This window comes from Lontra canadensis, unplaced genomic scaffold (assembly GCF_010015895.1).
Source record: "Lontra canadensis isolate GAN:19392208 unplaced genomic scaffold, GSC_riverotter_1.0 scaffold3, whole genome shotgun sequence".
In the NCBI taxonomy this organism is placed as follows: Eukaryota; Metazoa; Chordata; class Mammalia; order Carnivora; family Mustelidae; genus Lontra; species Lontra canadensis.
The window spans coordinates 9,574,532-9,600,014 of NW_022630997.1; the positions used below are offsets into that span (position 1 = coordinate 9,574,532).

The window sequence follows — 25,483 nt, forward strand, 5'->3', positions numbered from 1 at the left end:
CTGTAATAAAAGTTACATGAATGTGGTCTCCCACTCTCTTTCAAAAATATCTTATTGTACTAGTCTTCTATTGTATTTACTCCTCTTATTGTGATGATGTAAGATGATAAAATGCCTACATGACGTGAAGAAATGAGATAAATGACACAGGCAATGAACCACAGTGTTAGGTTACTACTGGCTTTCTGACCAGCCAGCCAGGAGGATCATTTGCTTCTGGACTATGGTTGACCATAACTAAAACCCCAGAAAGCAAAAGTGAGTAAGGGGTGGGGGTCAGGACTACCATATGGTATAAGGGTTTACTTCATTCTTCTGCTTGAGGAGATCCAGTTCTCTCAGTATCATTTGTTGAAAAAGATTGTCCTTTCCTTATAAAATGTTATTGGCACCCTTGTCAAAAGTTGACCATATACATGCAAGGGTTAATTTCTGGGACACTATTCATTCTGATAGTGCCAAATTGCTCTCCAAAGTGTATATACCAATTTATACTCCTGCTAATACATGAGGACTCATATTCCATATTATCCAGAGATATTTTTGAAAGCAATAAAAAACTTGAGACCATCTATTTCATATCATTCTTTTTTTTTTCTTTAAAAAAGAAAAATTTATTTCTTCATGTAACAGAGAGAGAGATCACAAGTAGGCAGAGAGGCAGACAGAGAGAGAAGGGGAAGCAGACTCTCTGCGGTGCAGAGAGCCCGATGTGGGGCTCGATCAGGACCCTGAGATCATGACCTGAGCCGAAGGCAGAGGCTTATTTTAACCCACTGAGCCACCCAGGTGCCCCATTTCATATCATTCTTAAGTATTTTAATAATTTATAAATATCATACTTAGGTAAGTATTTTTGTAAAATGTTTTTCAAATGGGGTGTGGTTCTCATTAACTGAATATAATTTTAAAACATACTCATTTTTACCTTACCACTCCAAGATATTTCCCAAGATGTTCTTTGGGGAATCATACAAAACTACTTTTTTAGAGAGAAATCACTGGAATTTAAAATGTTTATTCAGGGGTGCCTGGGTGGCTCAGTGGGTTGGGGCCTCTGCCTTCGGCCCGGATCATGATCCCAGGGTCCTGGGATGGAGCCCCACATCGGGCTCTCTGCTCCGCGGGGAGCCTGCTTCCTCCTCTCTGCCTGCCTCTCTGCCTACTTGTGATCTCTGTCAAATAAATAAATAAAATCTTTAAAATAAAATAAAATAAAATGTTTATTCATTTCTTCTTCTAAGAGGCTAACTCACTATCTTTTTGCTCTGCAACTGAGTCTTCTTCCTACAGTTGCCTTTTCTGATTTTCCCAAAGATTAACAATAAATACCATAACAAGAGTTTCTCTCCATTGTCCCCAAAATACAAATTAAAGATTCAAAGAATAAATAAATATTAAAAGATAAGGTTTGTACAAATTCTCATTTGTAAAATGGTTAACCATGGATCCATATAAAAACGAGGACTCTACCCACAGATATTCTGATTTAGAATGGAATGGGACCCAGATACATAGACTTGTAAAACGCTAGAATCTGATCCTAATATATGTCCCTGCTTAAGAACCACCAGAACTCATTTGACATGACAACTGTATGCAGTAATTCTGTGTTACACTGTGCATTTATAGATGACCAACTTGAGGCTAAAGTAGCCCAAGGTCATGTAAAAGACTCCAAGTCCCACAACTATATAAACTCGTAAACTTAGACAAAACTGTCTAAGCCCAGTATTACTTACAAGGTTGCAAAAGTATGTTAATTTGGTAAATGTCCTTTTTAGATTTTAAGTTACCTTTTCAGATTTTAAACAGATAAATGGTCTAACAATAGAAGACTCTTAATACTGCCCTAAAAGTAAATACTACATAATGAACAACACAGTTAGCTACTGTGAACTAGCTATCCTTATTATTCTGGAACATTAGGAAAGCATTTATCACCAAGTAATCGTTGGATTTGAATCCCATGCTCTTACGACTACTGCTTTCCAACTAACCAACACATGAAAAAACTTCACTGTAGATGGGAGTTGATGTTTTTCAAAGCTTTTGATCCCTTGTCTCTAGAATTAATATAAAGAGATACAATTTATACAGGTTCTTGATATAACTAATAGCTCAAAAAGGCTAAGTAGCAACAAAGGACCCTAAAAACAATCTATACTTTCACTATCAGGAACAAAGTCCTGGTGGAAACATCAGCATCAGCACTCTATTTCAAACTCCACTGGAAAAAGTCCTCAAGGAAAGCAATCTGCTATGTCCCTCTGCTCTTTCTCAGGCCAGAGAGTTATTTCACAGTAGGTTTCCATCCGCGAGACTGCAGGCAAAATCCAATCCTCACTGAATGCACATAGCAAACTACTTTGAGGCATGACGATACCATACCCCCACACATACATACACAATGAATATTATAAGTACAGCATTTCTAGAAAATAGCATTTGATAAGTAAAGTTATCTAGTTCCAAAGTATAAATCACAATCACTTTCCACTTTTAATTAAGAGGTCATTTTTTTCTAATTTCATGGAAAAAATCTGAAGACTTCACTACTTACTGTCCTGATGTATTACTACTTCTGCAGTTTACAAATTTTATTGTGAAGGAGTATACTTGTTCCCCTCTCCATGACATTACTAACTATCCCTGAAATAAAAATTTCATTAGTATTACTTATCAGCTGGGGATGTTCTGTGGATACTTTTAATGTTCTGAAGCTCATGTTACACAGAGGGCAGTACCTTTGTTAGACTGTAACACAAAATTTGTCTGATTCAGTGTGGAAATACTTCTGGGTTCCTTGCCAGTTCATTCTCTCAAATATCATGCAATAATACATGCAAAACATATAAATATTAAAATATATAAAATATATGCAAAATACATCAATCAAGTATGACATTCTGTAAAAACAAATATAAAATATATGACTCTTCCTGTGAAGGAGCCAATGGTCTAATAGGCCAGAAGATACAGTAATACAAAATCACAAATTCTCACATAAGGTTTCCCAAAGGATATAAACAAAGTATAAAATTAATTTATAGAACCAGAAGTTTCCTTTTCCTGCTGTTTAACAAATTATCATACCAGACTCATGAAAATATCCTCCCTAATTCTCTCATTCTTCCCAAACCAATAATAATCAGTCCTTCCTCTGAGCTACCATAGACCCGGATCTGTACCTTCTTACCACCTTGTACTTTATACGGCAGTTTTTTAAGTACACAGCATATCTTCCCCAAGTGACGCAACATTTCTTGAGACAATCTGTTTCTGATTTATCTTTGTATCCTCTCCTGTTTCGTACCAGCAAGAATTAAAATATTTACTGAATGAAGAATTTAGAACTCCTATATAATAATATGAAAATAGCATCTTAGTTTCAAGGGATTGATGTGGCTCTTAAAATTTCTCAATCTAGGGGCGCCTGGGTGGCTCAGTGTGTTAAAGCCTCTGCCTTCAGCTCAGGTCATGATCCCAGGGTCCTGGGATACAGCCTTGCATGGGACTCTATACTTGGCAGGGAGCCTGCTTCCCTTCCTCTCTCTCTGCCTGCCTCTCTGCCTACTTGTGATCTCTGTCAAATAAATAAATAAATAAAATGTTTAAAAAAAAAATTTCCCAATCTACTCTTGGGAAAACTTATTTCGTGGAAACCTATGGTTCCAAAGGTGTTATTTTCTTCCCCCTCAAAGAAAGGTTTCTTTTTACCATGTCATTCTTCCTGAGCTATTCATCCTCAGTTGCAACATAAAAATTAAAAAGCAGACTAGGTAATTTTAACCATAAAAGTGGAGTAACAGCAAATGGGCAAGTGAAGTATCTAGAAAGTTTTCAAATGCAATTTACACAGTAAAGTCCTAAGAAAAAGACTAGCTATACTTAATAAGTAGGGTTATTAGAAAAAACTTAAGGGGGGGGGACTCAATTTCTTTACATGATAATACTACAACTTTCTCTAAAAACTAATTCATATATAGCTTAAAAAATAAATATGCATTTTTCTCAAAAATATAAATGTGCAAATTTTTCAAGTTCCTATTACATGATTTTAAAATATCAAGAAAGTTTGATGATACATCTTGCTTTCAGTGCTTAAAATTATTTCAAAACAAAACAAAACAAAACAAAAAAACAACCCAACTCATCTGGATTTAAAGGCTAAGACTACCTAAAGTAAAGTTACAAATACTACAAGAGAAAAGAGGAAGAAGAGCAGGAAGAGAAATTCACCTGTAAAGAGGAAGCGGTTCAATGGAAAAATGGACTGCCGCAACAACTACACAGATTAAGGTCTCCAGCACGCAACCCAAATACAAACAAAATTACTATGTCTTCCCCTAGGCTACTCCACAGCCTGGAAATAAGTTTTTTAAAATAAACATTCTTTTTTTTTTAAATAAATTTTTAAAAGGTTTTTATTTATTTATTTGACAGAGAGAGACACAGTGAGAGAGGGAACACAAGCAGAGGGAGCAGGAGAGGAAGAAGCAGGCTTCCTGCTGAGCAAGGAGCCCAATGTGGTGCTCCATCCCAGGATTCTGGGATCATGACCTGAGTCAAAGGTAGACACTTAACGACTGAGCCACCAGGTGCCCCTAAATCAACATTCTTGACCACTGAACCATTGTTAATCATTATTGGCCTAGTGGATGCAGTTTGCCAAAAAGCTAAAATACATGACAGTTCATGAAAAACAAAAGGTGACCTACTAAAACTTCCAAGTAAAATATGCAGTCTTTTTCTCAAAATAACTAGATTAACTTTAATTTAAAATCTCTAGAATAATTTTAGACAAAGAAAAAAATCAAATTATTTCATCATTAGTGGAAGCTTTCTTATAAAATAACTAGATGATGGAAATTGTTGAAGTAGTACTTTTTTGTAATTCTCAAGAGAATCAGATTTGGCTCCAGAGTCTAAGAAGTGAAATAAAAAAAGGATGGAAAAAAGTACCAAAGCAAACTCTGTTAATAAGATTATTATTATTGGGGCACTTGAATGGCTCAGTGGGTTAAAGCCTCTGCCTTTGGCTCAGGGAGCCTGCTTCCCCTGCCACCTCTGCCTGCCTCTGCCTACTTGTGATCTGTCTGTCAAATAAATAAATAAAATCTTTTAAAAAAAAGATTATTATTAATATCGTATTAGTGTGCTAATTCTAAACTAAAATCTACATTTCCATGTCATTCCAGAATATTTCCTGATTTAAGAAATAGTATTTTAATTGAAATGAACTGTATTTCCCCTTTTTAAAGCATGAGGGTTCACCTAACATATACGTTGATTAACATTCCAAGTCACTTGGGCAAGACTGACTTTCACAAACACACTGCTATGAACAAAAACACTTTTGCACTAATCAAACCTCCTGAATGCCTGTGCTCTTTTGTCACCTCTGGCTGTCTCACTGCCACTGACCTCACTGCCTCCCTCCCAAGAATACAGAATGTTAGTTTAAAATAACTGTTATTTAATATAGTTGTTTAAAATCATCGTGTTTTTCTTAATGTGCTTGTCCAGAGAATAGGAAGCTGTTTTCTAATTATGGCAAGCTCTGATATAAACAATAATGACTCTAAAAAGACAACACTATTTATAAACTACTATGGAATTCCTTACCTACAATTACCAACTGGCAAAGTACAGTTCCAAAGAATGAGGCCTCCTTTTACAACACAATGTCAAAATCTTTGGGGAGGAGATTTTTTTAGATAAGAAATTTAACACAAGGTCCAAGAGATTCCATGGATAAACTTCAGAAAAATCAATCTGGGATCTCTCAAATTAAAAACAAAAAATTATGTTTGTATTCTGGGTGAGTCCATAGCTTTGATCAGATTCTTTTTTTTTTTTTAATCTGACAGAGATCACAAGTAGGCAGAGGCAGGCAGACAGAGAGAGAGAGAGAGAGAGAGAGAGAGAGAGAGAGGAGAGGAGAGGAGGAAGCAGGCTCCCCGCTGAGCAGAGAGCCCGAGGCAGGGGTCGATCCCAAGACCCGGAGACCATGACCCAAGCCAAAGGCAGAGGCCCAACCCACTGAGCCACCCGGCGCCCCTTTGATCAGATTCTCAAAGAGGCCTGCGACTCCTACTACAGTTTTGAAAGTGATCTAACTAGATTGTGGGTTTTAAGTCTGGTTTCATTTGTACATGCCTATCAGCTGTGAGGTATCTATCACAAGTAACTAATTTTGAGATTAAGTACCCAAGTTTGTGAAATATCTGTTTTGAAATATATAATGGAACAGTCCCAAAGTTACCTTTATATATATTTTTTCTACTATATCCTATATTTAATGTATTCAAGTATCACCTTCCTGGCAATTCTGTTGTTATGCTTCCCATTAACACTCAACTATTAATTTTTCTTTTATTATTCCATGCCATCTGAGATGTCTGCTTTATTTTTTTAAATTTTTTTTTTTTATAAACTTATGTGTTATTAGCCCCACAGGTACAGGTCTGTGAATCGCCAGGTTTACACACTCCACAGCACTCACCATAGCACATACCCTCCCCAATGTCCATCACCCAACCACCCTCTCCCAACCCTCCACCCCCCCAGCAACACTCAGTTTGTTTTGTGAGATTAAGAGTCTCTTATGGTTTGTCTCCCTCCAGATCCCATCTTGTTTCATTTATTCTTTTCCTACCCCCCAAACCCCCCACGTTGCATCTCTGCTTCCTCATATCAGGCCAAAGTTACCTTTATATTCATGTAACTTCCATTTACTTGCATTTCTTGTATGACAGAGACAGAAAGAGCCCATAAGTCAGAGCACAGCCATGGAAATGTGCTATGCATGTGAATTCCCGGTTACGTGTAATCCAGCAAAAAAAGCGCAAGAATCTCTGATGTGAACCACACCACCCTCATTTTATAGATGAACAAATGTAGGCTCAGAGATTAAATGCCCTGTTCAGTCACAGAGGAGTCCTGGAACTTCAGTGAATGTAATCTCAAGCAGTGCTGGGATTAGAATGAATGCCTACACTGGTATTTTCTGAAGAGTGGCTATAAAAAAACCATTTTATACCTTGGTATTCAATAAAGTTCCATCGTTGGAATACTTCTCTCACTCTGTACATTCACCTTGGACAACCTCATTTGCCTCCCAGAACTTCAACTATCATTTCTCCTAATTCACAAATCTGTATTTCCAGTATCGTCAAACTTCTTGCTTGTAGCTCCGGATATATATGTCCAACTGCTCACTTTACATCTCCTACTGCTATGCAAGTTTCTCAACCTTTACATGTTAAAAAAATCAAACTCATATTACCAGCACTTTCTTCAAGGGGGAGGGGAAGAAGAGGGAAGAGATCTTCCATCCCAGTTTTTTTTCTCTATGCCAAAAACTTGGGTTTTTTTAACCAGACTTTTACCTCCCATATCTAGATAGTAACCATTCCTTCTGATTTTGGTATTTTTCCTGTCCATCCAAAAGTAGAAGTCTCTTCCTCTCCATCCCTAGGACTACTGGTTTATTTTAGGCACCTTCTCTCCCTCTCTCTCTCAGGGAATACTATAACGATCCTTTTTGTCTTCGACCCTTTATCCCTTCATCTACTTTCAATACTCCTGCCCAAATGAGATTTAAAAAAAAACAAATCTCACCACATCATTCCATGTCTTATAAATCCTTCAGTGGCACCCCGTTATTGAAGAATAAAGTCCAAATTCTTTAACATGGTATGTAAATGTCTCCATGATATAATCTCTGCTATAAAACTACTATCTGCTTTATACTACAAAGGAATAATGAGTACTTAAATTTGCGGTTAACTACTAATTATGGATAACCATTTACAAATTTCTGTGCAAGTATACATATATTAATTGGTATACATATTAACTGGTTAAATTGTGTATGTGCTGTGTAATCCTGCCAGTGCAATTTGTTCAGTCATGTTTCAGGTAAGCTGGCTCATTAATCACCTCTTGGTCTCGCAAAAGTTTTACATCATGTAGGAAAAACCAGTAAGAAAAGAGGGCTTCTGAAACAGTCCGTAACAGAAGATGGCAGGCTTTGATGGAGACAGCAGCAGCGTGAGGGAGGAAATGGACAGAAGGAAAAGACTCAAAAATTTCCTAGTCTAAAAAAAACCAGTGGCAATCAAAATTAGTCTCACACTAACTGTAGCAGCAGCAGCACCTTGGAAACTTGTTAGAAATGCAAATTACTGGGCCTTACTCCAGACCTACTGCTTTAGAAAGTGTAGGGTGTGGCCCAGCAAGCTGAGGCTTAACAAGCCCTCCTGGTACTTCCCGGAGCGCACTAAAGTCAGAGAACCACTAACATAAAGGGATCCCGCTGACTGGCAGCGAGAGCAACAGTCCCACTACAGGGAGCAGAGATAGAGCCACAAGTGCAGTTCCTGTTTAGTCAGCTGGTCTCACTTGGCTTTAAAGCTTCTGATCCCATGTCTGTTGCCGAACAGTTGCAGTGGAGAATTAGCACTCTAATCTTTAGAATTCCTCACCAAGTAGTATCTTTTAGAATAAAGGCTGTTCATATTAGTCTACTCTTTATTACCTGTAACTTCTTTTAAAACATGGGATGCCGACAGGGTGGGGTTGAGGATGGAGGTGGAAAGGGAGTATCCAAGAAGAAGAGTTACTAGCATCAAGGACGTACTGAGGGGATGGACTCACTGAAGAAAGAAACTCTATGGATGAGATAAAGTACCTTTTGTTCCACAAGAATAAGTGTAAGGATCTCATACTAATATAACACACAAGGAAAAAAATGTTTATTTTATATTTTGGTATAGAAGAATCCCTCCCTTAAATCCATCTGGGGTTTGACAGTCTAGTCATAAACACTACTTAGCATTAAATACGCCATTTTTAGTTATTCAGCAAATGGCAAGCCAAATCTAACAGACACGCGGTCTTCCAAATACAACTGAAAATAAAATATTATCTCATGGTTTGGTTTGGCAGTTAACGGTAAGAACTTTTTCTGGTAGGAGACCGCTTTATACATTACACGTCCCAAAACCTGAAACATGGCTGGCTAAACTTTTTTAGTTTAACTGAATTTATGCACTGGCTCACAATTAGAAGAGTGAATATATTTAGTATTTTCTATTACTCACAATATGACACAATTTTCCAACCTGGGGATGATTCAAGAACCACATTTAACTGTAACATTAAAAATAAATAAATAAATAAAAACCTCAAATATCATGTTTAAGGAATTCATGGAAAGCAAAGAAATGCCTAAAATCCTTGATATATATTCAAGTTAGAGAATATAAATAGTAGGCTCTGGTACAGAGAAGTAATTTGTTTATCCTCAGAGTGCCACTGTCTTACTTGATAGCCTTAAAACCTCGTTTCACAGAATTACATGGCAGTATCTTCAGTTATTGAAATCTTTGGTTTTCCTTTCAGTTCAAATGAAAATAGCCTATTGCCACTAAAACATCTCTTTACTAGTTGAACCTAAAACAATTTTATTTTACTGTTGAAAAAAATATATAAATTAGAAAATAGCTTGTTAGAGAAATTATCTGGCCTATCAAAAGTCAATTTAGGGCACCTGGGTGGCTCAGTGGGTTACGCCACTGCTTCGGCTCAGGTCATGATCTCAGGGTCCTGGAATTGAGTCCCACATCTTGCTCTCTGCTCAGCAGGGAGCCTACTTCCCTCTTTCTCTCTCTCTGCCTGCCTCTCTGCCTGCCTCTCTGCCTACTTGTGATCTCTCTCTGTCAAATAAATAAATAAAATCTTTAAAAAAAAAAAAAGTCAATGTAAATTTTTAAATGTAAGAAAGTTATATTCACAAAAAGCATCAATATGCCCCCGAAAGATAATATCAGTTTAAAGACATATCCTATGGAAATGAACATTTCTATGTAAAACTTTGTTATAATACTGGTTTTAAAATGAAACTTACAAGCATTGTATCTCCCAACCCAAGATACCCGTAACTGTCAAATAAAGTAATTGTGATTTTAGTTTAAAAAAAAAAAGTAATCACAAAAATTCCAAAATCTGCTAACACATAACTTTAAGGGCTTTGTTTCCCCTCAAGTACATTCTAAGAAACAGAGTTCCACAGGATATTAATACATTTTATTAGCGTGACTGATATGTTACTCTAATATCCAGTTAGTCTGGTCTATGGGACATTTAATTTGAAATACACTGAGGGTTTTTAAGATTTTATTGGACACAGAGAGAGAGAGAGAGAGATCACAAGTGGGCAGAGAGGTAGGTCGGGGGTGGGGAGGGAAACAGGCTCCCTAACAAGCCGAGAGCCAGATGTGGGGCTCAATTCCAGGACTCTGAGACCATAACCTGAGCCGAAGGCAGAGATTTAACCCACTGAGCCACCCAGGTGCCCCTGTTTTGTTTTGTCTTAAAGATAAACTCAGTACCTGGCAATATTTCTCAGTCTCTGCTATGCTAATGTGCATTATGAACGTTTAAGAGTAAAGAGTATTTTTCCAAACATATTTGAAACTATTTTTACTGGGTAATCTCTTGAAACTACAGAACACTGTGTGGGAAATGTTACCCTGGGGCATGAGGCTTCCAATATGAAAATGACAAAGTATTAGAATTATATGGGGTTAATTTTGAGGTTAAGAAGGATCCATATTAGTTCTTCAGATCTAAACTCCTATGGTGTTTGAATTTGTTGTCATCTGTGCCAAGTGGTCTTTGATTCAGCCAATCTACCTGCTCACCTTAATGGAGTATTAGTTTTGAGCTCATTCTATACAGAAACTTGCCTAAATATATTAGGCTTAATTCCTCTGCATTCAGGATCTTTCTTGTTCACAAGAGATTAAGAGGGAAGCAATTATGAATGTAGCAAATTTTCAAAAGAGAAATGAAAAATATAGTACAAAGAGATTACTGTCACTGTTTTTCATTATTTACAAAATGCATTTAGTATTTGCACTATATGTTACAATGTTTGTACTATATACATTTTAACGTAGCACATGCAAATTTAAAATAAAAAATTAACATATTTTTAACTATATTTCAAGAATACTGCTGCTGCTATGAATTCCCCAGAAACGGGCTCATCTGATTAGTACAACTGATCTGCCAGCTGGATGGATCCCAAGTAAATTTCAAACTGGCATTTGGCAAAATATCCCTGTACCCAGCATTTTACACAGAACATAAATTAAAGATGCACTCTAGAATTGCCCTGAGAACCAAGCAATTGTAGAGTAACATGAATATATTCAACTTATCCTTTTTATGCTAAATTTGCTAGCTGAGCAGTTTAAATAATACTTAAAATTCTGTGCTTGAATTCTGCTTACATTTATTCTGTATTAGTTCGTTGGCATCTAACACTGGATTAGGAAAGACTGCCATCTGGTAGTTATAGCAACCTTTTACTAACTTGGTCGGAAGTTGAAGACCGTGAGCCTCAAAGAAATGCAAACCAGGTTTACTACTATGAATATATCAAAACCTTTTTTTTTTTTTTTAAATAGTCATTCAATAGGGCCTTTCATTTTAGAGAAACACCGTGTGTGCTTGCATGCTCACACATTATATAATCAACTTACAAAGGTCTAGTTTTAAAAGGGGTTAAAGGGATGATTAAATAAGCAATTAGGTCCACACTCCCTTCACCCACAAGGCTGCCACTGTCCCTTTGATAAAGCCTAGGGATGAGAGCCAAATTGCCCTATTTAAATTGGCCATTTAACTCTAACCTCCCTTAATCACATGGGGGTACATATTTTTTTCCTCTGAAAGAAATTTCAGTTGAGCAATACTTCAGATGAAGTAAGTAACAGTATAAAAACAGGAACAACATGTATAGAGCATATGAGCACACAGTAAAGGTTTTCAAATTCATCACGATCTTACTATATCATGAATGAACTCCAGAGAGGTAGAACAATGATTATCTTCTACTCTATAATTTCCTAGGGTTATCCTAGTTATGGAAATGGTAGAGTAAGGAAAATCTAATCCACATTATCTAGTTAGAAATTTTATTTTCTTAACTATATCACAGCTTCTTTCCTGAAATAGTATTTTACAACTTTACACTTCACATGGTTTTTAGTATATAAATATGTGTGTGTATGTGTATAAAAAGGCTTTCACTATGAACTTGTCCAAACTTCCCTGCAGCCCAGCTTGTCTAGTTTTACTCCTTGAACCTCTTTGTTCTTCCTTTGCTCTCCATATCTTCCCAAAGTCACCCACACTTGCTTGAGCCTGAATGAAAGCAGCAGTGTGTAAATGCAGAATCCAGCCATTTGGGGCACTCACAAATTGTGATTACATCTACTCCAATTTATAGACTAGCATGCCAACACATGAACTATTTCCCCGTGTTCACATTCTAAATGCAACAATGTCAAGGACATAGTCATTAAGAGATGACCTAGGATTATTCAAGACTTATCCAGCTCAATACGCTTATTCTATCCCATTATTTTACTTCAACCCTCTTTGTCTATAAAAAGCGCTTTCCTTATATGGTCAGTCTCTGAAGTCTCAGATTTGATATTCCTGGCATTCAGAGAAGGAGACTCTTCTCTATCTCTTCTTGAAGGCATCTGAAACATTCTTTGCTGACTGATTTTCAAGGTGGGAGAGATGTTCTTTCACAGGAGGCTTTTAGATTATTGATCCTGCTCAACAGGCTGTCACTAAGCTTAAGTCTCTTCATTATGTTTGAGCCATTCACTAGGTACTAGCACAGGGAAACGGGGAGGGGCATTCAAGTTGTCCGCCCAAAAAAAAAAAAGGATCATCTAACACCATCTGGTAAGAGACCCCTTTATATACAGCATTCTGTTTCACTCTAAAGGACTGTCACATAGTTAACAGAAAACACAACGAGAGCATAATATAGCAGAAAGAACAATGGCTCTAGAATCAGACAAGGGTTGGAAATCTTGATTCTGCTACTTGCTAGCTGACCCAGGGCGAAGTCAGAATGTATCTGAATCTCTTTCTTCAATTTAGAGTGTCAAACTCGAAGAACTGATGTGAGGATTCAAGATTTTATGTGAAGTACCTGGCCCGGTATCTAGTATATGGCAGGCACCCAATAAACAGTAGCAATTAAAAAGTTGTTTTTTAAATCACCTGTCTTCAAGAAGAAGCTAGTCAAGAGTTAGTAATCACTAGAGGTAGTAGGCAGAGTAACTTAAAAAAAATGTATTTCACACACACACACACACACACACACACAAAATATATATATAGATATCTATATATATATAGATATCTATATATATATATATATCTCCCCTAGATTGGGAGTTAGAGGAGAGGTAGTAGCTGCTTGTGGGCAACAGTTCTCAAAAGAGCACTGTAATACAAAGTGGCTCAGCCAAGTTGGCTGGAATAGCTATAGCTAAGGCTTTCTGAGGGAGCATTTCCCCGAACCTCTAACAAGCTCCTAACAGAAAGAATACAACATAAATTCTCTTATTTTTTTAACAGTATTTTCTAGTAGAAACTTAGTGTAAGCCACGGCTGTTTTTAAATATTCTAGTAGCTGCATTTAAAAAAAAAAAAGGTGAAATTAATTTTAATAGTTCTTTTAACATAATATATCAAATTATTTCAACATAAATATTAAAAATTGACTTATTTTTCCTTGTAGTAAATTTTAGAAATTTAGTATATATTTTACACATAACATCTCAATTAAGTCCTCCTACATTTCAAATGTTCAGTAGCAACATGTAGCTACTATACTGAACAGTGGGTTCGTATTTGAACAGTTCAACAGTTCAACATACTGAACAGTGGGTCTCTACAATCCTTGCATCAAGCCTGTGCCCAGGCCAACTCTGCCCTCATCCTTGTTGTTCTACTATTCTACTAGGGACCCTAAAAGCCTTGTTAGAAGATCTCACTTTCAAAATGTAAACATCAGCTGACATTTCAACAGGGTTTATGTGACACAAATTAGCCACCTGGGAAGTCAAGAAGGAAAACTAAAAGGGGGGTGCAATGAAGGGAATCTTAAGGAAACCAAAAACATGTTTTGTGTAGATCCTGTGATCTAGCTCAGACCAATGCCACTTAAAATCACCTCACAAATCCCTTCTAGGTTGTCAAACCCCAGATTACTATAATAAGATACCTGTGTATCAAAAGCTGGCACAGTCAGCCATGACAAACAAATACACAGTATATAACTAGTAACAGCTTCTGGGAGCCGTAAGACATTGGTAGAGGAATGTCAACCGTATCAATCAACACCATTTCTCCATTACCCATTAGTAGAGTCATTCCAATCAGGCCAGCACCTTTAAAACGCCACAAACCTGAAAGAACTTTTAGTAAATAAGACCTCTGTAAGGGGTCATTAGAATAATGTACAAGCCTGAACAATTTTTAAATGTTGATAAATAATTCTTTCTTCCTGAAGTATTGTGATAATTCATGCATTTGGACAATTATGCCTTCCGTTAAGTCTGTTTAAAGTTCAACTCTAACTGTAAACAACTTTCAATCAGGTAAGAATAGTCTGTGTCCTATGGTTTTGCTTTTTTGCAATTCAAAAAGTCTTTCAAAGTATGTAATGTAAAGTGCAACCAGATGCTGTTGGCAAAGAACTGGATTTTCAAATGTGACCGATTTCCAAGAACATTACCACAGATGTGGCCTACACACTGGGTGAGTATAAAGCTTTGAAGAGTTCATATCTAATCACCTATTTAGAACTCTCCATGCTTTCCCACATTTCAGTGATGTTTCAAATTTTCAGAGTAAATTCCTCAAAATGCAGAGCAAATCACAAATACATGTATGATATAAAAACTGTCTCCTAAATAGACTCAGAACATACCATACAGACAATGTATCATAAAAAACTCCCATTCTATCCAAATATACAAATTGATGTTAATGCCTGAACAAGAACAATAAATCACTTGCATTAGAATTCAGCACTTGGTCACTGAGTGACAGTTTTTTCTTCCATTTAGGAAAGTTTTCCTCAGTTCCAGTTACTACAAAAATGTACAATCATCACTAACCTATTACCCTGTGGACTAGCTTTCAAAGAAGGTGCAAAACACGTTTAAATTCAAAAATTGCAATAACCCCTGTGCTAGCATTTGTATCTAGGAAAAGATAAAAAGAAGTATCTTTGATAAATGAGATTTTTCTCTTAAATAGGTGAAATTTAGAAACATGTACAGATGCTATGTTAACTGATTAATGTGATAAGTGTAAGGAAATAAAATTAAATGGCAAAAATCATTTCTTAGTATTTAAACATGCAAAGGATGAACTATTTCACATCAGTTATTTTCTGAAACTTTCAGATAAGGGTCCTGAATTAAAATCTCAATTAACCACAAAGCTTAGAAACTAATTTGCTGGGACGCCTGGGGGGCCCAGTCAGTTGAGCCATTGCCTTCAGCTCAGGTCGTGATCCCAGGGTCCTGGGATGGAGTCCCGCTTAGGGCTCCTTGCTCCATAGGGAGCCTGCTTCTCACTCCGCCTCTGCCTGCCACTCTGCCTGCTTGTGTGTGTGCGCTGGCGGGCGCTCTCTCTGAGACAAATAAATAAATAAATAAAATCTTAAAAAAAAAGAAAGAAAGAAAGAAAGAAACTAGATTGTTTTGGACAAACACTGAACTATAGTCAATTTAGTAAACTGGCTATGTTTCTTTAATATATTACCAACATTCATTTTAGGCATGCCTCCTTCCTCTTCCTTTTCTCACAAACAGGGATTTGGAAGTGGTAGATGAAAGTAAGCAACATTTATTCAAAACAAATCTACTGAGTGCCTTACATGTACCACAATACACATATTTTACATGACATCTTTTTTAATCCTCAAAGCAACCTAAGAGATAGATATTTTTATCCCAATTCTACATAGGAATAAAGTAAGAAGGTTCAGAGAAGTTAAGTAACTTGCTCCAAATCAGGAGGATTTTTAAGTCAGGTCTTATTTTTACTACCCTGCGCTAACTCTTCCCTTTCTATTCCAGCTTGCCTCACTTAAGCTCAACCAACATAACTTGCCCTCTTAAGTTCTCATTCAATAATATGTGCATTTCTTTAGCAGTACTAGTTTTTGGTTATCACATTATAAAAGGAAAAAATGGCTAAAACTGAGGACCAAGAATGATTTTTTTTAATCTCAGAAGTGTTCTATTTTCCATTAAATTATAGAAGAATATAATAGAGATGGCTAAGAGTCCCCCAAACAGATTTCAACTGGGAGAATCCTCAACACTAATGTAGGACAAAAGAAAGATATTCTAGTGCTGTGCTGTCCAATTTGTTAGACACCAGTTTTATGTGATTACTGAGTACTTGCAATGTGACTAAACTGAGATGTGCCATAGTGTAAAATACACACAAATGTATAAAAAAGAGCAAAATATTTCATTACCTTTTTATACTGATTACATGTTGAAAGACAGTACTTTAAATAAACTGAATAAAATTTTAATGAAGTATAAATAATATATTTCCAAAATTTCATTTTATTCTTTTTTTAATAACATGGCTACTTGAAAATTTAAAACTATGTATGTATTTGGGGGAGAGGACAGCAGCATTCTAAGGCCTTCCTCTGAGACTTCAAATCAGACTACACAGATAGTTCGTACATTAGGCATCCACCTGTACAAACACCATCCCTGAAGAGAAGGCCCAAACCCTTACAATTAAACCTCTTAAAAGAAAAGATAGGGAGCTATCAAAAGAAAAACACTCTGGGAAAATTCACGTAATTATTCTGATCAGAAATGGCAAATAAATGTTAATTCTTACAGTAATAAGCCAAATGAATGTAGCCTTCTCTCCCATATACATTCTCCAAAATCTTAAAAACAGTCTTTCCAACTTTCGATTGATTTCATATACTTTCATGAACATACTTATCTTTATTGCTCAAGAATTGGGCAGGATATTATTAGGGCCTTTATTCCAAATACTGATTCTAAGCATACTAGACCACAGAAGACTTTAGGACCCACCTGCAAGTTACTGCTTCCAATACATCCCTGAAATCCATTTGTATTCTTAATCATTTGATCTTCTTTCATTAGAGGACCCAAGGAATTTCAGGAAATTGAAGTTTCTATTAATCAATGTTTTATTCTCTATAGACCAAAATCTCAGGAAAAAGTACCAATAGAAACTTAAACAAACAAACAAACAAAAAACCATTAACTTAAACATTACGTGGTTTTTATAAAAACTGATTTACAAGGTTTTAAATTACAAATTTTTTTTTAATTTTTTTTTTTAAGATTTTTTTTTTTATTTGACAGAGAGAGATCACAAGTAGGCAGAGAGAGAGGGGGGAGGAAGCAGGCCTCCTGGGGAGCAGAGAGCCCGACACGGGGCTCGATCCCAGGACCATGGGATCACGACCCGAGCTGAAGGCAGAGGCTCTAACCCACTGAGCCACTTGCCACCATTCACTATGTAAGACAACACGGATTGAGCCAGAGGGTATTATGCTAAGTGAAATAAATAGGACAGAATGACAAAAGTCGTTATGATTCAACTGGTAAGTGGACTATAAAAACAAACAAAACCCCACAAATTCTGTCACCATGAAACACAGCTAGCACCCAGCTAGTACCCAAAGTTTAAAATTAACTTATTAAAACACTGAATTCAAAGTTCTCCACTAAGTTCCTCTACCTTGTACCTATTCCTATTAAAATTGATTTAAAAACAGATTGAAAGACATCTTAAATACTCACAGTAAAGTAAAAAACAATTACATTTTATTTAGACCCCAGCCATAATAATGAATCCTTTTAGTTCATCAGAAGGATTATTAAAGGCTTTGAAAAAAACCAAGCCATCTTGCAAATTACCTTCTAAAACTGTCGTAAAACCAAATGTTATAGCAAAACATGAAAAAAAAACTCAAAACAAATCTGATAAATTCCATTTCAAAGTCCCTGGTATGATGCAACATTGATAAAACTAAAAATACTGATAAATTAGTTCATTCACAAAATTAGATTAAAACACTAACATTTCCAATATGACAGATTTCTTCCTTCACTGTGTTGTATATTGGTTTGTTATGATTTCAAATCCACTTGTTTAGGACTTAAGTGAAGTTGTTTTGATCTAAGGATGAATCTGTTTATACCAAGGAATCTGCATTGGGATGTTGTCATCATCATCTGTTGTTGATTAGCACTTCCTAGCTCAACTGTTGACAGGCACTGCTGGGGACTTATGGATAAGATCATAAGGAAGAACAGCTATGACGCAATGGACATTTAAACTTTAAATACCAAGAATTTGTGAGGACTTAACCAAGAATGTTTGGTGTGGGCAAGGCTACTCTTTGCTGATCTAAATAGCTCTCTGGAGATGGAGACACTTGGTCAACAGTGGTGTTAAACCGTGCAGCAGTCTCAGGAAGAGAAGGGTTATCTGTCCCTGCTTTGGCAAGGTTACTCCTCATAGCCAGTGGTGTAAATCATGTAATGGTCCATGGAGTAATAACCTTCAAAGTAATAATTACTTTGCTGCCAATACTGGTGCCATCACCAACTAGCCACATGCCCCAGAAGTGAGGATCTAAGCCAGCAGCTAATACCCAAGTTTTTGTTGGAAGGACTGACTGTACCAAGAACCAACTCATAGAAAGGTACACCTCAACCAAATTTGGACTCTATTATCTTTTGCCTCCCCTTTGCATGGAATAGTGTAACTGATCTATCACTGGTTTTGGAGTAGTTATTTCCTTACTGGCTAATTAAGAGACATCCTGTATGCTATTGGCTTGTGAAATATATTCCTGCAGTGAACCTATGTTCAATTATTAGCAAAGATAATCTTAGTCTCTGAGCATAATTTGCCTCAAACAAAACATTGTGCCTTATGTAATGGCCCACTTAGTTGAAAATAATGGAAAACTGGGGCCATAAATCCTATAATCTATTTTACTCAAACAAATGAACTAAAACTTTCCCTTTTCTTTGGAGTGTGGGACTGTTTCTCATTTAAATATGTTCTTTTCCAAAAGGGAAAAAAAAAAAAGTCAAAGCAGCTAAATACATCTAGTTTGAATTTTCAATATAATGTTCCTAAACATGTACATTTACCATGTACACACTGGCTTCAGTGTTAAGCAAACTAAAACTGGAACAATATACAGAAGATCAGCATAGTTTTTTGTCAAAATAACAAGAAAGTGTATGACACATTCCTGAGTTTTTTTAAACTTCAAAAAACTTTTCCTAATTCAATGAAAGATTTAAAAAAACAAAACAAAGACAGGTACCAACTTTTTCCTGAAACTCAGGAATCACTGAGAGATGGTGAGGTCTCTCTCATCCTGTCTAAATCCTGCTTGAGGGAAGATCAAATGGATTTCTGGTGAATTCCCTTACCCTGGAATTGCATGAATGGGTTAAGATTGCTGGTAAAGTCATAAAGTAGAAAAGGCCCTGGACTGAGAGTCACAAAAACAGCTGTGAGTTCAGATCGGCCACAAGGAACATTATCTTTAATGTGCCACTTAGCTCAACCAGCCCAAGTCCTTCATCCATAAAATAAGGTAGGGGGTTCCCAAATTCTATACATCTAGATTTCATCCCCCACTTTACTCCAAATGCCTCTCCAAATTTAAAATTTACAGAGAATTCCCACTTCCAAACATTAATGGAAAGTCTAAATGATTCACACAAAGGCAGAATTTCAGCATCCAAAGAGACCTGCAAACCTGGAGAGCTCCCACTTCTATTAGTGGGGAAACTTCCTTTTTATTGGGTCATGAAGGCAGAGGTCAGCTAGCTCCACTTTGCAGATTTCCACTTCTTCCATAATTATCAAACTCCCTCTCCAACCCACCAACACATAATTCACACAGCCAAGGAGTATGAGGCTACAGTTCTTCACTTTAAAATATGAAATATGAATTAGGGGTACTCGGGTAGCTCAGTTGATTAACCTTCTGGCTCAGGTCTGATCTCAGGGTCTTGGGTTCCTGGGACTGAGCCCCAAGTCTGCTTGGGATTCTTTCTTTCCCTCTGCGCACCGCCCCCCCCACCACACTCTCTCACGTGTAGCACTCTCTCAAATAAATCAATCTTCAATATATGAATTAAAGGCTATAGGTTCTGTGCCCCTTGTCTCAACTCCAGGGCCCTGAATGCCAATCATAACCTTTGCTGCATGATACAGATCTGTACACAGTTTCAAATTACAGTGTTGATAAAGTATAAAAATAGATTTTGTATTGCCTGAAACCCTTCTCTTAAAACAATTTTTCTGATCTAAGAATATAGGAGGGGGTGGGGAGTTACTGTTTAATGGGTATAAAGTTTCAATGTTGCAAGATGACGAGTTCTAAAGATGGAAGGTGATGGTGGTTATGCAATATTATCACTGAACTACACCTTTAAAAATGGGTAAGATGGTAAATTTTATTTGGAATACAGCAGTCACACAGGACTCCTAGATGGCATCAATTGTACCAATGAAGAGGAAACCGATGGATGTTAAAATAGGGAAGTTGGTAAGCTGGATACTGATGCGGGATTTTGTCAGGCGCTTGAAGGATTTAAGAGACGTTACTACCAATATTACAAGTATGTTACTGTGAAAAAATGGAGCACTGCTGGGCTTTCTATGGTCCTGGCACCTTATGTGCTGTTCAACTACTGTCTTTCTTATAAGGAATTCAAACCAGAGCGTCTAAGCGAGCACTGAAGAGAGTACAGTGTAGAGGGTGGCCTGGCACCCCTTATTGAGGAACTGGATCACTGTTGAAGCCTTTCATAGCCTAACTGAGAATTAACACCCAATAAAAGATTACTGGTACAAAAATAAATAAACTGAAAATTTTTAAAAAGACCCCCCCCCAGATATAAGATTATTATTTATAATATCTGCATAGGAATGGCCTTCTATTAAACACCATTCAAAACAAGAAAAGAAACCAAGTCTAGTGACCCTAAGTTTAGAGTCAGGCAATCCCAAGGCTTAAGAGAAAATCTTATGACTTATCGGGTAGCCAAAGGCAAGAGTCAACAAAATAATGCCAAGTACCAAAAATAAAAAGTTTTAGAAGAGGTATAGTTACAGCTGGCTTAATGGGGCAGATGCACGATGACGGTAAAGGCTGACCATTCCTGACCCCTTCTTTGTCCTCCCTCCTAGAGGATGTTTTTCTACGGGAACACTTCTCAAACAGAATTTGCTTTGTTAGCATGTACGCTTTCATAAAGTTATCTGTCACTGCCTAGGATGAGAGAGGAGTGACAGATGATTACAATTTCCACCTCCCCCTCTTCATACCTCTGCTCTAAGTGGAGAGGAAGCTAGAAAAGGATACTCTTAAAAAAAGAGAGAGAGAGAGAGAGAGAAAAAATGAATCTGGAAACAACACATAAGAGACCAGGGTGTTCTGAGCCTAAGGCTCTATCTCTTATGCAGCAATTCATCCACCAGGTATACTCAGGCAAAGTCTTGATTCAGGAATTTAAAAATAAACAATGAAAAATATCTTTGGAAGAATATACACAAAAGGAAGAGACCTGAGTGGTTTGGGGGTAGAGTGACAACTTTCTTCTCACAGTATACTCTTTTGTGCCTTTTGGATTTTTTTCCCACATCCTTAAGTTTCTTACTCAAAAATTAATTTCAAATATTTAAAAATGAAAATAATTTTATAGAAATATGTCCCACAATAAACTTACCTTAGAAATGAAGTTAATAAATTCTGGCTTTTAAATAAGTCAGTGAGGGTTTTTTACTCTTCTGATTGTCAAATTTTGCAACATATTTTATGTCAATGAATTCTTTTTAAGAATTGCTTTTGAAATTTTTTTGTATTTAATGTTTGAAAATTTTAAGCATGGAAGTTTTATCTTATAATATTTTAGAAGTGAGTTCTGTCAAATCTTGTATTTTCTTCCATCCATTTATGAAATAACTATATCCTACTATAGTATCTCTTTGTCACATGTCTTACTTAATGGAGCTACGAACCCACAAAAATAGCCAATCATGCCTTTTAATAAATAGGAAACATTAAGGGCACCTGGGTGGCTCAGTGGGTTAAGACTCCGCCTTCAGCTCAGGCCCTGATCTCAGGGTCCTGGGATGGAGCCCCCTGTCGGGCTCTCTGCTCAGCGGGAGCCTGCTCCACACACCCTCCCCCCGCCCCTTTCTCTCTCTCTCCCTGCCTCCCTGCCTATTTGTGATCTCTGTCATCAAATAAATAGGTAAAATCTTAAAAACAAAATAGGAAACATTAGAGGAAACAAATCTTATGTTACTTGTTTCATTACGCAAATATGCAAAAACTTACTGGATTGGATTCTCTACTAAATTTAACCCAAAAAAAAAAAAAAAAAATTTGTGGGCACCTGGGTGGCTCAGTGGGTTAAAGCCTCTGCCTTCGGCTCAGGTCATGATCCCAGGGTCCTGGGATCGAGCCCCGAATCGGGCTCCCTGCTCAGCTGGGAGCCTGCTTCCCTTCCTCTCTCTCTGCCTGCCTCTCTGCCTACTTGTGATCTCTGTCAAATAAATAAATAAAATCTTAAAAAAAATTAAAATTAAAACTAAAAAAATATATTTTGAATGTGCTTCTTGACATTCTTAATTGTTTCTTATAGGTGCTCACCATATGTTTACTTTGAAGTTCCAAGATAAACCACTAAATATAAGGGGAAACCTCAAGATGACACAATGTCCTGTAATGAGAGCATGCAATACTTGATACTGAAATGCCCTATATCTTCAATTCTTTATTATTTCACTACACGAAAGTTCAAAATACAAAACATCATAGGTAGGAGGTTTTCATTTGGAAACAAAGAATACTACGCCAAAATGAGAACTATTCAACCATTTCCAAAGATGCAAATGTAAACAAATCCAAAGACTGGAGCAATTGGCTAATAACGGACAAGCTGTAAAAATTAAGGAAAATTAAGAAACGGTAGCATTTCTAAAGTATTTTATGTATGGTAAAGAAAAGATACCTTCAAGAGTAGTATAGATGTATCTCCCCTCGGTCATAAATCAGAGAATTGGAGTAAAATACATTAAAATTTCTACCCATGGTGATGGAATGTTCCTTCACCCTCTGCACTACTCAGGAAGTTGTACACATTTTTGCCTCCAAAATATCCATTCCTCCCCTTCTAATCTCAAAGCCACTGCCTTACTTCATTTGCTTATCTTAAGTGACTAACATGCCTAACTTGCCAACACTTTCTCCATCACGACATTCTTCACACCACCAATCTCAGACACATCTGATGATGCCTCTCATCGGCTAAAATAAGCGCCCCAGAATAATATCTAAATTTCTTAAAATAGTACCCAAGGCTTTCATGATCTAGTGCTCTCAACCTTACTCTCCTGTTTCCTCTCCCACCACATTTATCCTATAGACCTAGATACCTTTCTATCATCTCCATCTGTAAATCACTCTCCTCCAACATTTGAGATTCTCTAAAACTCAATTTAAACGTCAACCTCCTTCATGAACTTTTTCTCTCAGTGAGATAAACATTTCCCTTCTCTTTGTCCCCCTGCACTTCCTTTAAATTGTTGCTTTAGCACAGCTCTCAAGCTACTGCTGGAATCAGCTACACAAGTGCCTGTCTCCCTGCCCTACCCTTCTTGTCTGGTTCATGTGTTCCCTTAAAATGCTGAAAACATGTTAAACCATCCAAGTAATATGGACCTCTGTTCTCTAGAAGCTTTCACTCTAATAAAAGAATATATGAATACATACATTTCTTCATAATACAATTAGGGGGTAAATTTTATGGTATGTGAATTATATCTCATTTTTAAAAAATAACAGAGTAGTAGGTGGTAGGAAAGTTAAAGATAATCCTTTCATCTACTTCCTCAGCAGGCAACTCTGATGGTAATAAAAGTTTTTTAAGAAGGGAAATATTAGTTTGGGTTGGCTAAAAAAAAAAAAAAAAAAATCACTGGGAACTGAGTTCTCCATATTTTTAAATTATAGGTACAGAGAAAAAAGCCATCTTTATTGACTTAAGACCTAATAAACTTATTCAGAAACTAGCTTCTGTTCTCTGAGACTCACAGAAATGATCATCTTAGAGCTTTCTTTTGCGTTTCTAGGCCGTCCCCAAGAAATTCGGCATTTATTTATTTATTTATTTGACAGAGATCACAAGTAGGCAGAGAGGCAGGCAGAGAGAGAGGAGGAAGCAGGCTCCCTGCCAAGCAGAGAGCCCAATGCAGGGCTCAATCCCAGGACCTTGAGACCATGACCTGAGCCAAAGGCAAAGGCTTTAACCCACTGAGCCACCCAGGCGCCCCTGAAATTAGGTATTAAAAAAAAAAAAAAATTAAACTCACTTATGACTTGCCAAGGATAGAATCACAAACTGCTTCCAGATTTCCACCTGAATGATCTAAGTATCTGAACTCTGCCTCTCTAAGTGAATCAAGCTAACCCAGGTTTAGTGTGGTTAAGTCCTGCTTCATCAACTTTCAACTGGGAAAGCAGTTCCATTTTAGAAATAAGGCCCACAGGGGCGCCTGGGTGGCTCGGTGGGTTGAGGCCTCAGCCTTCGGCTCGGGTCATTGTATCAAGGTCCTGGGATCGAGCCCCACATCGGGATCCCTGCTCAGTGGGGATCCTGCTTCCCCCTCTTTGTCTGCCGGCCTCTCTGCCTACCTGTGATCTCTGTCAAATAAATAAATAATCTTTAAAAAAAAAAAAAAGAAAGAAAGAAGGTCCACATAAATTGTTTTAGTTATTGTTGTGCACATGTGTGCCCACATATGCTTCTTTTTCTTGGTATCCTTTTTAAAAGTTAAGATATAATTCACATACCATAAAACTCATTATTTTAATGGTACAATTCTGTAGCTTTTAGTATACTCACAATGTTGTGTAACCATCAACCTTACCTAGTTTTAGAACTTTTTCATCATCCCACAGGGAAACCCAGTACCCATTAAGCAGTCACTCCTTATTTCCCCTACCCCTCAGGCCCTGGCAACCACTAATCTGCTTTCTGGGTATGGCTATTCCGTGCCATTTCATATAAATGGAACTGAACAATATGTGACCTTTCATGTTTGGCTTCTTTCATTTAACATGTTTTCAAGATTCATCCATGTTGCAGAATGTATCAGTATTTCATTCCTTTCTATGATTGGAAAAATTCCACTGCATGGATATACCATATTTATCCATTAATCACTTGACAGACCTTCAGGATGTTTCCAACTTTTAGGTTAATACAAATAATGCTGCTATGAACATTAGCGTACAAGTGTTTTGTGTGAACAATAGGTCTTCACCTCTCCAAAGTACATACCTAGGAAAAGTACTGGGTCATAGCAGTAACTATACATTACTATTTTTAACCATTAAACCATATTAACTTTTTTTTTTTAAAGATTTTATTTATTTGACAGAGATCACAAGTAGGCAGAGAGGCGGGCAGAGAGAGAGAAGGAGGGAAGCAGGCTCCCCGCTGAGCAGAGAGCCCGATGCGGGGCTCCA

General features: G+C 37.0%; 1 protein-coding gene and 1 pseudogene across 1 annotated transcript in view; one reads left to right on the forward strand and one right to left on the reverse strand.

Annotated features, from left to right (window-relative positions):
• ADD3 (adducin 3) overlaps positions 1–25,483 on the reverse strand; it is a 121,347-nt gene that overhangs the window by 80,944 nt on the left and 14,920 nt on the right. The gene's annotated exons all lie outside the window — the stretch shown is intronic.
• On the forward strand, positions 20,356–20,739 carry LOC116880963 (annotated as a pseudogene).